A 17,520-nucleotide genomic window follows, 5' to 3' on the forward strand; every position below is an offset into this window, starting at 1 on the left:
GAAGAGCTAATCCTATGAAATATTAGAGTAATTAGATACCATGTATGAATCGACAGTAATAAATGGTACAAGAATCCAGAAATATCCCAAAATACATGAAGAAATGTAATATATTAGAAAAAGGGTTTTGAACCAGTTTTGAATAACTAGGTAGGTATCCAGGGAAATAAGGGTCAGTGAATATCCTACTCTTTACATAAGGGTAAACTCCAGATCAATCAAAGATTTAAATAATAATAAAGAGGAACATAAAAGTTCTTGTAGAAACATGAAACAATTATTTTATTATCTTGGTCTGTATGTGAAAAAAAGCTGTTCTATGACATGAATCCACAAGTCCTGAGAGTATCAATGAATTTGACTACATAAATCGAATCATACCGGCCTAAGTAAAAGTCCAAACAAATTTGGGGAAATATTTGCAACTTGCATTGCGTTAAAACCCCTCCATTTTAAGTTCTTGCTTTGGTGGTTAACATCCTTCTCATTGCCCTAATTGTGAACTCATACCCCAAAACAGCTGAAACCCTTTGATAACAAACCCAACTGCTGGACTCTAACTTCCCCTTCCTCTCTTCCTTTCTCCTTTGCCCCCAACCTTCCGTTCCCGTCCTCTCTTGGTTTGCTTTCCATGGATCCACCCAAGACCCAGTATAGACAGTGACCCACAGGTCCTCCTGTCTCTACTCCCCACCTGTAAAATTGAGCACCAGCTGGCTATGCCCCTGTGTGGCCCTGTGCTGCACAACATGACCCCCCTCTTGGGGACCGTGAGTATAATAAACTTCCTTCTTTCAAGCCTGCTTCTCTCCTCCTGTGGCTTCACCACTTCACCAAACCGTATCCAACATCTGCATTCTTAGAACACATGTATATGCAAAAGGCTAATTTTCCTAATATTTACAGAACTACAAACCAACAAGAAATAAGCCAACAACCCAATAAAAACAGCAAACATATAAAGAATAGAAAATATACATTTCTATTACTCGTAAGGAAAGACAGTCAATATTCAAGGTTGCTATTAATAAAGCTATGCAATTTAAAACAACATTGAAATGACACTTTTGACCTTCAAGAAATGCTAAAATTTTTTAAAGTTTAATACGTTGGAGAGGTTAAATATGAAAGGGTAAATTGGTCCAAGTTCTACAGGGTGCCCTTTTAACAACATCTATCAAAAATTTAAATAAACTTTTTTTTTTACTTTTTAAAATCCACATTTAGAAATTTATCCCATTACACCTACACATGTGTGTGAAATTAACACATACACGGTTATTCCTGGAGCATTTTTCATTAAGTAAAAGACTGGAAACCTCTCTAAATGTCCACCAGTTGGGGGGGTAACTAAATATACAACTAGACGTACAATTAAATATGGTTCGGCTAGCTGTAAAAAAGAATGAGGAAGCTCCTGCTATTCCATATGGTGTGATTCAAAAGAAATGGTGGTAATATTTTGCAGCTCCTCCCATCAGGAGGTGGAGCTTATCTGTCCACCCGTCTGCATCCAGGATTGGCTCTGTGACCTGCTTTGGCCAATGTTGGTGCCTTAGCAAACCTGAGGCAAGCACAGGCTTGAAAAATGCTTGCACGCTGGGGCTTCACCTCCTTTTGCTGCCCTGGGAATCCTCAGCCCATGATCTGAAGAGCCTCAAGCTGGTCTGCTGGAGAGATCACGAGGAGAAAAAGATCCATCCCTGCTCTTCTAGTCAATTCAGCTGTGCCTCAGACAGGTGACAGAGCCGTCCTACCAGCCAGCCCCAAATGAGATGGCCCAGAACAGAAAAACTTCCAACTCACAGAAGTCCTGAAAAATAATAAATTATTGTTATTTTAAGTCAATAAGTTTGGGATGGCTTGTTATATAGCAAAGGCTAACTTAAATTCACTGAGAAATAAATCGAGTGAAGATTCCAAAGGAACAGTCTTATAATGTGCAATCACTTGTGTCAAAAGGTTGCAAGAGACAGACACTTTTACTTGTATATACATAAACACCGCTGGGGTGACACACAAGAAATCCAAATTCCCCTATCGAAAGGGCCCATTAAGTGCCCAGTATAGTGGCTAAAAATAGACCAAACCGTTTCAGAACGGTAGGGACAAAGAGGAGATCCTGTAAGCTCTTGGGAAGGCAGGTGAGAGAACAGTTGACTGTAAATAGTCGAGAAGCAGAATGGCAACTACCCTCTCTACAGTGTTGATGCGCTCGAGTGTATAACCGTCAGGAACAAACCTGCAATTAAACAAAGCTGGATTGTTGGCCCCTTGCAACAAGGGGGACAACATACACCATGGGGACTGTGGGGCAATTCTACCTTTGGAAATCTCAATAATTTTTATTCAAAAAGTGGGAGGACTGGAACAGAGCCAAATATGAAATTGGTAAAGAAGCTGCAGTTACTATCAGTGGTTGGGAAAGGAAGGGGAAGTTTGGTCATTTTTTTGTGGTTTGGACTGTGTTCTCTTCATGCTCAGACATGATCGGTGTAGGAACGCTGGCCATACTGACTCCATTTTTGGCCGGCATTTTGACTTGTCCGCTTGGTGCTCAGTCTAGTGTTATGCTCTTCGGAAGCCGCCCCCCCTCAAAGATTACCGTACATGTCTTGGGGTCACAGAGGAGACAAGAGCACCAAGAGTTCTGCTGCGGCCTCCAGAAGGCCCATTAAGATACAAACTTCAATGACGTAGTTTTGGCCTCCTGATGGACAGGTGGCACCAGGAGGTCTGTTGACGTCAGCTGTTAATCACGTTTGCGTGTACACTTTGATCTCACGGTTACGCCCGCCCTCTGGTCCCATCTCTTTATACAATCTGTGAGCGAAGGTCTGGATTTTTGTGGAGAAGAGCTGAGCAGCTGACTGGATCATGGGCCGATCCTTCCCGCCAGTAAGTTACCCAGTATAAAAACTCTGTGTCAACTGTCGTCTGATTTGTTTTTCCATCTCAAAGTGCCTTCTCGGTTTGGGGGATGCTTGACAGTTCCTCTGCCTTCCAACAATCATGAAACAGTTCTTGTTTTTAACCTTGGCTTCATCGTGATTAGAGAGTGATTTTGTCTCATGTTGGTGTTCTGGGGGAAATTTTTTAGTTTTAACAGGAGAACATCACAGCCCAGGTGTTTGAGTCAGGCCAGCTCTAAGCTGACAGCAGTGAAGAGCTATATTTTCTTTCTTAACCGCAACTCTAGAAAATAGAAAACAATGAAGCGATGCTTTGAAAAATCTGAGGGAAAATGATTTCAACCTAAAATTCTCTATTTAGTAAAATATCAATTAATGGATATAACATGGATATGGATATAATAGACATTTTCAGACATATAATGTCTCAAAGAATTTAGTTCTTGAGCAACTTCTCTATAGAAGTTATTGGAGGACATACACCATGAACAGGAAGGAAGGAATGAAGAAAGAAGACCACTTGTAACCCATGAAGCAGAGGACCTAACAAAAGAAAGAGGCAATGGAACCCCCAAGATGATGGTGAAGTAAAGGGCGACAGCTGTGGGCAAGGCCTATTAGGTCAAGTGGTCCAGACTGGAGGAGATAGGGATGTGTCAGGAGAGATTTCTTGGGGGAAAAAAAAGAAAGAAACAAAACTGTTTATTTCAATGTGTCGAGGGGAGATATACAGAACTGGAAAGAAAACGGTTATGATTTAGTAATAAATGCATGGAAAACTAAGCAAATGGAAAAATAAGGTAATTGTTCATGCCAGGAGAAAATGTTACACAAAAATTAATCACATTAAATTGTGTGGCTTATCTGTTAATAGTTTATATATATTTAAAATAATAATCATTGATCTCATCAAAATTATGATATAAGTATGTAAGATGTATTAGACATCTCCGGAGAATGGAACCAACAGAAGATACATAAATATATATACATACCTAGGACATATATATGTGTGTATATAAAATCTCTATACCGGTATCTATATATCTATATTTATCTATTGAGAGAGAGAGAAACTTTTATTTTAAGGAATTAGCTCATGTGATTGTGGAAGCTGGTAAATCCAAAATCTTCAGGGTAGGCTAGCAGCTGGAGACCCAGGGAAGAGTTGATGTTGTAGCTCTAATCTTGAGGCAGGGTCTGGAGGCAGAATTCCTCCCGCCTTGGGGGACCTTGTGTTTTTTCCCCTGAGGCCTTCAACTGATTAGACGAGGCCCACTCTCATTATGGAGAGTAATCTGTTTTACTCAAAGTCTATTGATTTACATGTTAATCTTATCTAAAATATACCTTCACAAGAACATCTAGACTGATGTTTGACCAAATATCTGGGTACTATGGCCTAGCCAAGTTGACACATAAAATTAATCATCACAATCAGGAAGATAGGGAAGTGGGGAAATGTGTGTGAGTGTGTGTGTGTGAGTGTGCGCGTGCGCGGTCCATGTAGAAGGAGTAGGTAGAAGAGAGATAAAGTACCTAAAACTAGAAAATGAATAATTAACAATATTTGTTTACAGAGATGGAAATAGCCAATCACTGATTAAAAGACGTTAAAGTCAATGAGCGGAACAGAGATGCGGTGACCTCGCAGATGCTTTGGTGGAACATTCTCTGAGGTTCTCTGAAGGCCAGCCCCGCTGAGGATTAGGGGGGTTTCCTGGGACTTCCCAGCTCAGGATTCCTGGGCCGCATGTGGGGAATGTAACCACAGAAAAGATGGCGTAGTATCCCAGCAGTAGCAGCCGTGGAGACCCAGAGAGACGTTTCTGGAACCTGGTAAAGTAAAGTGATAGTTGTGTCTCAGGCTGTAGTACACAGTGCCACCAAACAACAGCTGTGGCTTTGAGGCGTAGCAAAGAACAAAATCACTGTCAGCCTGCAGAAAAGAATTACCCTGACCTCATATTCTTCCCACCCTGCCAACCCCAATCAGTGCATCCCATGGGCTGTAGCTAACAGGAAGCCAGGGGGCAGAGGAGCCCTTCTGTGCGGTTCAAAAAGGTTAACTTTCTGGGGCATATAGTAAGGTGGGTAATGGTGAGAATGGATCGGGAGTGACAAATGCAGAACACCACGCAAATACGGCCTTTTCCCTCTTGAGGTTTTTAAGCAAGTTGACAGACTTTAGTCCTTACAGCAGTTTTAGGTTTACAGAACAACTGAACGGAAAGTATAGAGTTCCCGTATGCTCCTTCTCCTCCGCCGACTCCCCTGTATTAATACCCTGCTTTGGTGCAGTACGTTTGTTACAGCTGAACGAGGACGGATACATTATTAATAACTACAGTTGTAGTTTTCATTAGGATTCATGCTTTGTGTGGTACAGTTCCATGTTTCTGAGATTTTCATTGTAAAATAATTTCATCATTAGCTGCGTTTTGGTGTCAAGTTGTCAAAAAGATTTTGCATTTCCTGAATAAGCTCACTGATTTGAGCATACCTGCTTGTTGTCTTCAGACCTGTGTGATGTCTGGACTGGAGATGCATAAGTGTTTGGTTCAATCTTTCTTTCCCTTAGATCATTATAGACCCTAGGTTTCATTTTCCTCCCATCTTTGTCAGAACCCCATTTTCTTATCAGAGCTCTCCAACTTCATTAAAACAAAGTTCTGTAACTGATGTATGTTTTTCATACCATAGGTGGATTCTCTTTTCCACAAAAGTACTGGTAATGTGACTAGAATCTTGAAATGCAGGATTTTTTTTAAGATTTTTTTTTTTTTTTTTTGAGGGGGCTATGAATAACTGTGAGCTTCTAGCTCAGAGCAGACAAGTAGATCAGGGAAGAAAGAAAGGAAAGAAAACCCTGTGGAACTTCTGGATCGTGATGCTTTAAGAATTTCCCAGAGAAAGTGGCTTGCCCACGCTGTCAGGGGCCCGGCAGTGACTGTGGGTTAATGGCCTGCCCTGTGGCTTCAGCAGCCTGGAGGCAAGTCTGAGCTACAGCCCGTGAAGATGGCCTGGTTCACCTGAGGTTTTTAATCCATACTTATAAAGGAGGTAGTTACTTTCTTATAAAAGTAATAAAGCCATGCTTGTTGACTTTACTGAAAAATACAATTGCTTTATTTTATTAAAAATAACACTGTTTATTAAAAACAATCAGGTTAGTATTTTGCCTTTGGGAACTGAGAGCGTGAGGAGAGGAAATAAGAATTTTTTCATGTATCTTTTTATAATCCCTGATTTTCCGTTGTCACACACACACACACACACACACACACACACACACACACACACACAATTCTTCTAGGAGGAAAAGATCGGAGAACTACAGGACAAGTTCTGCTCCCACCTACACGTGACTGTTCTCAAGTCTGCAACCTGGTCACTTTATATAAAGGGCATTTTAAACACTCAGTAAATGCCTCTTTATGTCACCACCTGCTGTGGACTGAATGTTTGTGTCCCTCCCAAATCCATATGGTGAAGCCCTAACCCCCAGGGTGATGGTACTGGGGGGGGGGGGCGTGAAGCCTTGAGGAGGTAAACAGGTTTAGATAAGGTCATGAGGGTGGCACCCCATGAGGGGACCTTATAAAAATATGAAGGTCACCAGATCCTCCTCTCTCTGCTCTCTGCTCATACACTGAGAAGGCGGCCGTCTACAAGCCAGGAACGGGACCTTGCAAGAACTGAATGTGCCGCCTCCTTGATTTTTGACTTTTCAGCTTCCAGAACTGTGAGGAATAAATGTCTATTGTTTAAGTTACCAAATCTATGGTACTGTATTACAGCAGCCTCAGCTAGGACACCAGCCCAGACCTCGGAAAAGATCAAAATAAGACTTTAGAAATCTATCTGAGAATGCATCCCCTATTTCTGTTTTCTTCGAGAAGTTTCCTTCAGCTCCTTGTTCAGCTCAGCTCACCAGACAAGGTTTTATAACAAGTGTCACATACCAGCATAGAGGGAACAATTCCACAAGATCAATAGAATGGCACCATTATCAAGTTCTCCCAAATAAAGTCCTGAGAATACAGTCTCTCCTCTTGCTGCCATAAGAAAAAAATTAAAAGATCCATTATCTGAAGTCTCAATCTGATGAAAATTTTAAACATCTCTCCTTTCCAATTTTTATTTGGCTCAGGACCACCCATGAAGGTCCCACTCTGAAGGGTGAGAAGCCTGGGCTCTCTGCGGCAGGAACACTGAGAACTGCACCTCTACAGTCCTATGAATCCAACCGTATGAACTACTTCCCCAGGACCTCCAGGGGCCAAGAGAACATAGGAGACTGTAGGAGCACCAGCCCCTCACCCACAAGACTTAGTGTGTGAGACCAACAAGCAGTAACAGTCCCCAAGCAAAAGTGGTGGATTTGTACTGCTAGTCAATATCAGTTTGGGTTGCCAAGAAGAGTCCTCGTAGAATTTGGGAATACGACTAGGTACAACTTCTTTGGAGGGCAAGCAGTCAGGAATTAGCAAAATTAGCAATGACAAATACTTTTATTAGGAAAGTCCACTCCCAGGAATCTCTTTTAAGGAAATCCATGCGTAAGTGATAAGGATATTTGTATAAGGATGTTCTTGAACAACCATTTCTATAGCAGTGAACATTATAATCAGTGTCATGTCTAACATTTAAGGAGTGTTTGTATATACAATAACCCATCCAAAAAAAATTTAAAAATAAATTAAAAAACACCACCACAGTAACCTATCCATACCATGAAAAGATATGCATTTGTTTAAGGGAATGAGGTAAATAACAGAAATGGTGATGAGATGCCACTGAAAAGAGTTAAAGTAGCTAATGTTTAATAAACATTAAGTGGTCAAACGGTTTATATGCATATCTCATTAAAATTTAAATTAATCCATGAGTGAAGTACTCCTATTTGCCCCCTCTTATGGACAAAGAAATCGAGCGAGGCACAGAAAATTCAAAATTTGTTCAAGCCACATCGTGGAAGAACCAAAATTTCTACCTAGAACTAGAGGCTTCACCGCGAGTGAAGACAGGTTTTGTTGTTCTCAATTCTTGGGATTTTCTAGTTTCCAGGATGTGCTGCTGTAAAAACCCAGCTTCGGGAAGTGAGGGACTCTGCAGTGCCTCTGGGATAAGTAAGGCCCAGACGCGGACTATTGAAAAAAATACCTTTACTGAAAAACTCCTTCTTTTAGGTACTTTTATGCAACTTGAATCTTCGGGAAGCATACTTCGGAGTCTGATTTAAAGTGGATAGGACTCCGAGGATAAATAAAGTCACTAACAGGTTGCAAGGTGCTAGTAAAAGACATCGTCCCTGGGTGGGCTCGAACCACCAACCTTTCGGTTAACAGCCGAACGCGCTAACCGATTGCGCCACAGAGACACGGAAACTCTTTTTCCTAAACTCATTTCCTGATCTCAGAAATTGCTTTCCAACCTCTAAGGGACATCTCATTCTCCCGCTCCGGAAACCGGAGGCGCGGGAGACACTGAGGCCACCGGTCGTGTCACTGGATATGGCTGAACCCCGATACCGGGCCAATCACCTGGGGGGCTCGGCGAGCTCAACGCCGGATCCGGCGCCTCGCCGCCTGCTCCTCGCCGCCTCCACAGCCGCCTGGCTCCAGGGGTCGCCCGCAGCCTCTCGGGCTGCAGCCATCCACCTCCCCGTTCTTAGCTCCGATCTACTCGTGGCGCTCACAGTGAGTCCCCACGGGTCAAGGCGGCCGCGCGTGAGAAGGGCGCTACCCCCATTGTCCCCACCTCGCCGCCCGCTCTCGATGCCACTAAGGTGTGGACTCAACGGGGCAGGACCCGGGCGTGGCTCGGGCTGCACCCCGCGCCCCTGGGCAGGGCCGGGCACCTACTGGCCACTCTCTACAGCCTGGTGAAGGATCCGTTCCGCGAGCCAAGAATTCCAGTGTGGGCTTTGAAGCTCTTAGTCCTACGAGGGGCTCGGGAGAGGGAAGACCGCTGGGGTTTCTCCGAGGCGCACGCGCTTTGTTCCCAGAGCTGATCCAGAACGCGGCGAAGATCCGACTTTGGACTCGTGCGCACTAGGATGGACCTGGGCTCCCCACCCGGGACGGCCACACAGCCTCAGTCCGGCTTCGGCGGCCCGGGGCTGGGGTGTCCAGGGTCGAACCCGGGAAGCTGGAGAAAGAGAAGGAAGCGAGGGGGCGAGGGGCAGCCTGGTGAGAGGCGGGCGGAGAGGGCGCGAGCACTCCAGCCGCTGAACAAAGTGGCCCAGAAAACTGAACACGCCGATTTTCCTTAATTTCCATCACCCGCCACTTGCCGTCTCTTGTGTGCGGTTGCTGATCTCGACTCAAAAAGACTCTCGACTCTTTTAATGGTTTAAAGACGGCAGCGCCGTGAGATGTCACCCTTTAGACCTGGCTACTTACCGAACGCGGGCCTCGGAGCTGCTGGGGCTCCCACAGTCCCTGCTCACCGCAGGAGGGGAGGAATCGCTGCAAACCGTCCCCCCGGGGGGACCGCGCCCAGTCCCAGACCCTCGCTCCGGCCCGGAGCCGGCCGGCTGCGCGCTCGCCCTCCGGGTCCCTGCGCCCCGCAGAGGAACCTGGACGAATGTGAAGAACCGTCCGTACTTCAAGGAAGTGCACTCTCAGAGGCCACCGTAGGAGAGGCTGATAAAGAATTCTGAAGAACAGGGTGTCCCAGTGAACTTAATATTATTGCTGGGGTAAAGTGAGTAATGCTTGTACTGAGTAGGACGATGACAGCTGTAGCTAAATTCCTCATAAATAGAGGCGAATGTTCCCTATTGCTTTGTAGCCATTTGCAGGCTACCTACAAGCATGCACTCAGGTATTTTTTTCTTTATAAACGTAGCTAATAATATGCTATTTATTAATGAAGTGTGTTCCTTTGAGTCTCAATTTATTTCCCCAACAGCCCCCAAAGAAGAGGTGGAGAACTTCGCGGGGCTGGGGCACAGAAAATGTACTTGGCTTCACGTCAACTTTCACCTGTGCTTAAAGAACTTGGACAAAAGTGCCCACGACTGTCGTGGAGGATTGGGAAATTCCAGTAACAGGGCTAAGGAGCTGAGGATCCGTGGTAAGTCTCGGTGGGACCCCTTGAGATGGATTGAAAATCCTTTCATCCTAGACGTCCTTTCCATGGAAGTCTGAGTTCAGTCTGGGTGGAAACTAGCACCGGGAGAGGCCCTTCTAAAAGGCCCGGAGCCGGGCGCTGGGCGCGGGGCGCGGGGCACGGGGTGGGGGAGAGGAGGCTGGAGTTGCTCTCTCAGCCGGACCACGTCTCCGCGCAGCACGTTCTATCCAGTACGCGGGTCTCTCCTTGAGCTCAGAAGTAGGAAGATCCTAGGCCGGGATTGTGATTTAGTGCCAATCAGCTGTGGGCCAGAGGAAATCATCGAACTCTCTACAAACCTATTTCCTGATCAGCACACGCCGAGGTGTTGGCTCAGATATTCACTATTTGGGCAACGGTTCCAATCTGCTAGGGGAAAAAGAAGCGCATCTACTTTTCGTCGTCTTGCTAGCTCAGTTTGTAGCGCTCACGACTTCTCGTTTTAAGGTCTTGAGCATCGCCCAGCGTCCAGTGCATTTTATTTGGTTCTCTTCGGACTGGGGACCCGCCGTGGCCGGAGCCGTGGGGAATCCCCACGGTGGCCACGAGGGGGCGCGCGGTCCCTTCCCCTTGGATCTCGGCTCCCAGGAGCCACTACTTTTTTTCAGTTCGGACGGTAAAGAATAATGATGTCCAGTTGATTCACTTTCTCTGAGACTGGCACAACCCATGATACTTATTCTTTACCACCCCAACTCTAGGATCGTCTTAAGTCGGGGCAGGGGAGGTTGGTTGCATAAGGTCAGAGGCTCAGCTCAGATGCTACCTCATTCCCTCTGCTGCTATCGAACCACGGGAAAAGGCACAAAGACAACTGGATTTGAAGGTAACTGATTTCGTTTGTAATTTTAAATGTTCTATTATACACATTAAAAGCCTTATTCTTGGGGCGCTTGGGTGGATCAGCTGGTGAAGCCTGGGACTCTTGATTTCGGCTCAGGTCATGATCTCAGGGTGGTGAGACTGAGCCTGGTGTGGCGCTGGGGGCTCAGCCTGGAGTCTGCTTAACATTCTTTCTCCCTCCGCCCCCCCCCCCAATACATAAATCTTTAAAAGCCTTATTCCAAGAAGCATGTGCAGGTTTCAGCAGATCACAAAGGAGTCCTCAGTAGAAAAAAGGTTTAAAATCTGCATGCTTGGGAGAAAAGACCCGGTGCATCGAGGAGCGCTGGTGGGGAAGAGAATGGGAAGGAAGATTCAGAACAAGAGCTACGGAATTGGGGAACGGGAGGAAAGAGATACGTTCCAGGGACTGGTCCCCAGTAAGGACAGCTAGTCTTTCTGGGCCTCCCATCAACCTTTGTCTTTCAAAGCAGCTTCTCACTCTTCCACCCATCTGATTCTGGGAATTCTGGCATTTTCTACTAGGTCTACTAGGCCTACACAAAGTTCCTTCTACTAGGACCAGGCATCTTACAGTTGTCCTTTTGCTAATCCTCTCTTTTGTTGTCCTAGGAGAGTCTGTAGGTAAGGCAAAACTTTACCTGTACCGTCTTAGGGACTCCAAATGGGCCTGAGAATTAAGGTGACATAGGACAGGTTAATAGGAGAGAAGCACATTGATTTTTACACGAACATGGGAGGTCCAATAGGAAAATGAAAATCCAAAGAAGTGGGTAGGCCTGCGTGTTTTTATACTAGGTTGAACAGAGAGGCAATTGTGAAAAAGCAAAATATATGGGAAGATTAAAGGAAGATATAACTTATTTTAACAAGGTCTGTACAGATTTCTCTGGGCCCTGACTTCCTATCTCACACGGCAGGAATGTTTCTTTCCTCCTGGTATGAGGAGGGCATCTTTCACATGGGAGTTTTATCTCCTGCTTTCAGGAAGGAAAGGGGAGGTCAGAGCACTCCTCTTGCACCTGCTGTTTTTTAAGTGCCCTTAGCTCAAAACAATCGTTACGTCAAAGTGGCATATTTTGGGGTGGCATATCCTGCCACTCGTCAAGTTCAACCACGGGAATATGCCCGGAGAACAGGACACTTAGCTCAGACCTCCTTGTGGCGCTGTGGGGTCACCGTGCTGAAAGTGAGTCCAGCACTCCCAGATCCTTCCTCCTACTTGTTAAAGTAAAAACAAAACCCTTCGCCTAGATCATTTGTAAATGTGGAAAACAGTATTCAAATTATTTAGAAATCAGTAATCTAGGGACCCCTGGGTGGCTCAGTCAGTTAAGCGGCTGCCTGTGGCTCAGGTCAGAATCCCAGGGCTCGCTCAACAGGATCCTGCTTCTCCTTCTGCCTGCTGCTCCCCCTGCTTGTGCACGCGGTCTCTCTCTGACAAATAAATAAATAAATAAATAAATAAATAAATAAAATCTTTAAAAATAAATGAATAAATAAAACAAGGATTTAATAAAATAGAAATTAGTAATCTATGTAAAATCCTTCATTTTATCTTTTTAACAAATTTTTGAAAGCACTTTATTTTTTTTTTTTTAATTTCATTCTTTTTCAAATAAGCCTCTACTCCCAACATGGGGCTTGAACTTACAACCTCAAGATCAAGAGTCACATGCTCTAATGAATGAGCCAGCCAGGCACCCCTAGAATGCTTTGTTTTATTTTTATGTTAAGATTTTATTTGTAAATAATCTCTACACCCAACTTGGGACTTGAACTTACAGCCCCGAGATCAAGAGTCTCATGGTCCACCAACTGAGCCAGCCATTTTAGGCACCTTAACCTTAAATGTACTGGCAAGAATTCAGGGCTTCTACTCACAACCATAACACAGTAATACCACCGGATTAGTCTTCTTGCTTCAAACAACCATAAAAATGGACAAAATATGTGAAGCACCTGTTTTCAGACACTGGACAGAGGTGGCAAAAGACTGTGATTCCCTGAGAGAGGGTTGGGGAAATGATCTGATGAGGGTACGGCAAGCTGGAATCCCAGCAGAATACGGTGTTCACACTGAGCTGCGGAGGCACAGATCAAAATTAGGGCAGCGGAAGCAATGGGAATCTTCAGAGCAGAGCATCAGAAAGGAGAAAAGAGTCAGGATGCCAGTTTTCAGAAGTCCACATTGGGTCCCCTGCAGGTCACTTGCTGACTGTAGGGCTGCCCATACTCAGAGAGCTACTATCCAAGGCTTACTAGATGACAGATGCCACAAGATGGAAAACAGAATACATCCTAGAGATCAGTGCTGGCAACATTAGGATTCAGGGCTTGTTAACAATCTACCACTCTGAGCATTCAGCTGATACTCCAGAAATGTGAAAACCACACCTTAGTGGAAGGCTTACTCTTGACCCTCCCTAACAGATACAAAACCAAGCCCTGATAAGATTAGCAGAGGAGCCGGGTTTCCTGGTTGAGTCACACCAAGCTAGAGAGCTTTGGGAAACACCTTGGATTTTCCAAAGATCACCTAAAGAAAACATAAATCCAGTGCTACACAAATTCGAGGTCATGGGTTAGTAGAACAAATATTGACACTCTTTGGAGGAAGATATCAGAATCTGGAGTCTCTACAATGTATCATTCAAAGTGTGCTATAAACAATAGAGTACTAGACAAACAAACAACTGAGGCCCATTTAATTCACACTTAAAAAAATAGGGGTGCCTGGGTGGTTCAGTTGGTTAAGCGTCTGCTTTCAACTCAGGTCATGATCACGCACAGGGTCCTGGGCCAGAGCCCTGCGTCAGGCTCCCTGCTCAGCAGGGAGTCTGCTTCTCCCTCTACACCACTCCTGCATGTGCTTTTTTTCTCTCTCTGTTCTCGCTCTCTCAAATAAATAAATAAAATCTTCAAAAAAAATAGCAGTCAAGAGAAACCAACTCCCAGGATATTAATTTTAGCAGATATATATACAATATATTATATATATAATATATATCTCACATATATAATATATAACACATTATATATGTATATTTTATATAATTATATATATAAATAATATACATGAAATAAAAAGAATATACAATATCATTGAGTGTCCTGGGTTTTTTGGTTTTTTTTTTAAGATTTATTTATTTTGAGAGAGAGAGAGCACCAGCAGGAGGGGGAGAGGGAGAGGGAGAGAAATTCTCAAGCCGACTCTGTGCTGAGCGCCAAGCCCTTCACAGGGCTTGATTTAACAATCCTGAGATCGCGACCTGAGCTGAAACCCAGTTCAACACTTAACCGACTATGCCACCCTGGTGCCCCTGTTCTGTGTTCTAATAAAGAATTTCACACACACACAGAAAATGAAAATCATAAAAAATAATCAAATGGGAATTCTAAGGGGTGTGTGGGTGGCTCAGTTGGTTGAGCATCTGCCTTTGGCTCAGGTCATGATACCAGGGTCCGGGGATCGAGTCCCGCATCAGGCTCTCTGAGCAGGGAGCCTGCTTCTCCCTCTGCCTCTGCCCCTCCCCTCCACTCATGCTCTCTCTCTCTTTCAAATAAATAAATACAATCTTTAAAAAAAAAACAAATGGGAATTCTAGGGCTGCGCAATGGGCCCACAAACAAGCAGAGATGCAGATTACGGATGGTTTCAGCAACATGGGTTCCATTCACCATGGCTAACCTGGCTATAACCACTACTGAGTGCCCAAAAGCCAACAGCAAAGAACATCTCAGCCTGTGATATAATACCAGTCCCCCGTTGGCAAGAAGGGAAGGTGTCAGTCAACCACAGGACGGCAGGCTGATCACACAGGATCTCTGCACCGTGGGAGGGGCAACAATGTTATTCTCACTGGAATAGATACTCACTTTTTTTATGGTTTTGTCTTCTCTGCCTACAATCGTTCTGCTAAAACAACCATCTGTGCGTACTTCCGGAATACCTCTTCTGTATCATGGAATTCCATACAGCATTGCTGCTGACCAAGAACTCATTTGACAGTTGCCCTGGGCTCATGCTCACTCACTGGTTTTCCCCTGAAGTAGCTAACCTGATGGGACAGTAGAACGTGTTTTTGAATATTCAGTTTCAGTGCCAGCTGGATGACAATTCTTCGAGGAGCTGGATAATATTTCACAGGATGGCATATACTCTAAATTAGCAAACAATATATGGTGCTGTTTCTTGCAGGTTTGGGAACCAAGTGGTAGAAACGGGAGTGGCTCCTCTATTAGCCCTAGGGATATACTAGTGAACATTTTGCTTCCCACCCATCTCTGTAACTTTGGTATCAGTTGATGCAAAGTCTTAGTTCCCGAGAGAGAAGTGCTTTCAGCAACAGGTGCAATAATGGCTGTATTAAAGTGGGCATCGAGGGGCGCCTGGGTGGCACAGCGGTTAAGCGTCTGCCTTCGGCTCAGGGCGTGATCCCGGCGTTATGGGATCGAGCCCCACATCAGGCTCCTCCGCTATGAGCCTGCTTCTTCCTCTCCCACTCCCCCTGCTTGTGTTCCCTCTCTCGCTGGCTGTCTCTATCTCTGTCAAATAAATAAATAAAATCTTAAAAAAAATAAATAAATAAAGTGGGCATCGAGACTGCCACCTGGCCATTTGGGGATCCTCAGGGCAGCGGGTCAACAGGTAAAGAAGGTTACTTTACTGAGTGGGGTGATTGATCCTGACCATAAGGGAAAACTGGGCTGTTCTACGCAATGGAAGTAAGGAGGAGTATTTGAGGAATGCAGGAAAGCCCTCGGAAGACCCTTCGGAACTCGCTGCACTCTGATTAAAAGTCAATGGAAAATTGCAACAATCCAGTACAGGCAAGACAGAGAATGGTCCAGAGACCTTGCGAAGGAGCGTTTATGGATCACTCCACCAGGCAAGATACCTGCTAACATTGAGGTGTGGTGCTTGCTGAGGGCAAAGGAAATGTGGAATGAATAGTGAAGAAGACAGTTACAAATACCAGTGACTGTTGCTGAAGTGATGACTGTAATAAAAAATGAGTATTTCTTCCTTATTTTGACATGAATATTTTTGTGTATGTATTAACCAATATTTTTCTCTTTCCTCTTCCATCCCACCACCAGCTAACATGTGTTGATAGTAGTCAACTTTTAATCTAAGTATTTAGGTTAGGATATCAAAGGGGGGAATGAATGTGATTCAACTGGAAGAGGAAGAAACATCAGGCAATTTTTTGGGGGAAAGGGCTGGCATGTTTTCATTGAAGAAAGCATGATTTTCCTATTGTCTTTATTTGAGAGTTAAGAATGGTTTTAAAAGGAGCAGGAGGTATATACCACCACACAGACATCGAGTCCACAGACCTGCTGTGGTAGATTTGTGTCCACTTTCATGCCTAAACTGGAAGCACATTTCCCAGAATTCCTATCCCTGCATAGTTCTGCCTTAGCTTCACAGCTCGATTTGAAAGGTGGAAATGGAAGTAGCTGCCATATTCTTTTAGACCCTGAGAAGGGCATGCAATTCATCAGCTGGCTTATTTTAAGAGCATGTGGCAGAAGGTAGGCTTGCAGCAACAACTCCTGCCCTCTTTCTTGGGTGGTTCCCTGTTCATTGGGCCTGCTGGACATATAACTTCTTGACAGTACCAGGTGGACACTCTTTTCTTTAAGGCTAAGACTGAAGCAAGGTCTACGTCTATTCTTTTTTATGGGGTTCACTGTCCCACTTTATCCTGCGAAGGTCTGCCCAGGATTCCACTAAGCTTTGTTGAACCCTATCCTATACAAACCCCTCTTATTACTAAAATCCCAGGATGTTTCTGGGATATTCTTAAGAAAGCAAATATGGAAACCTCTAAAGAAATAGTTACCAGCAAGTAAAGCCAAATTAAAAAGACAAAGCATTCTGAAAAAATGCAAGTTCTCCAAAAAACAGTAGTTACTTATAATTTCTTTCTCACGTTAAATGTTACACGATCTACCGGTAAAAAAAGGAACTCCGCAAAACAAGCGAAAAAAACTTAATAAAACAAGGTCTACATAAAACCTCTTGGTTTTTTTAGGAGCACAAACACTATTCACCACTAATACCAAAAATCTCGAATTACAATGACACTACCATAATGTAAACTCCACTGGCTAATATAAACAAAACATCCATTAGCAGGTAACTGAATAACGTTTCACTCACACAAAACATTAAATACTACAAAATGATTCTACGATAATAAAAACCCTGTAGCTTTAAAAAAAAATCTATTGTTTAACACAAATTACCAGGGGAAAGCGCGAACGCAGTCCCCCACTACCACAAATTATGCAGTCGAGTTTCCCACGTTTGGGGAAATCGCAGGGGTCAACACATCCGAAGTGCAATAGACGAGCCTCACCCTGGGAAAACCACCTGCGTGATCATGGTATCTCCCCTGCCAGGTAAGTATGACTGGCCTTACCTCCGCCCCACACCACCCTCACACGCATTACCCTATTACACACATGCTCACTTGCCTCCCGGACACCCTGAGCCTCCCTACGCCTTACACACATACGCCACGCGCAGCTTCCAACGACACCACCGCACTCCTTCCCGCCGCACGCGGATCAGATTGTATTTAGGCGGCGGGGGCCGAAGCAGCAGCCCCTGCGCTGCCATATTTACATAGGA

General features: G+C 44.6%; 2 long non-coding RNA genes and 2 other non-coding genes across 4 annotated transcripts; 1 reads left to right on the forward strand and 3 right to left on the reverse strand.

The window, feature by feature from the left end:
* Positions 1-265: 265 nt before the first annotated feature.
* On the reverse strand, positions 266-9,442 carry LOC123778697 (uncharacterized). The gene is made up of 3 exons (XR_006775993.2): positions 9,320-9,442; positions 4,560-4,748; positions 266-3,195 (listed from the first exon to the last, which is right to left on the reverse strand). It is a non-coding gene; the product is annotated as an uncharacterized LOC123778697 (long non-coding RNA).
* TRNAN-GUU (transfer RNA asparagine (anticodon GUU)) lies at positions 8,222-8,295 on the reverse strand. Its single transcript has one exon. It is a non-coding gene; the product is annotated as a tRNA-Asn (tRNA).
* Positions 9,443-9,484: 42 nt separating the features above from the next.
* Positions 9,485-13,838, forward strand: LOC123778698 (uncharacterized). The gene is made up of 3 exons (XR_006775995.2): positions 9,485-9,743; positions 9,831-9,995; positions 10,733-13,838. It is a non-coding gene; the product is annotated as an uncharacterized LOC123778698 (long non-coding RNA).
* Positions 13,839-17,132: 3,294 nt separating this feature from the next.
* On the reverse strand, positions 17,133-17,296 carry LOC123778705 (U1 spliceosomal RNA). The gene has a single exon (XR_006775997.2). It is a non-coding gene; the product is annotated as a U1 spliceosomal RNA (small nuclear RNA).
* Between the last annotated feature and the right edge of the window lie 224 nt (positions 17,297-17,520).

This window comes from Ursus americanus, chromosome 12 (genome assembly GCF_024610735.1).
Source record: "Ursus americanus isolate L20-20 chromosome 12, mUrsAme1.1.p, whole genome shotgun sequence".
In the NCBI taxonomy this organism is placed as follows: Eukaryota; Metazoa; Chordata; class Mammalia; order Carnivora; family Ursidae; genus Ursus; species Ursus americanus.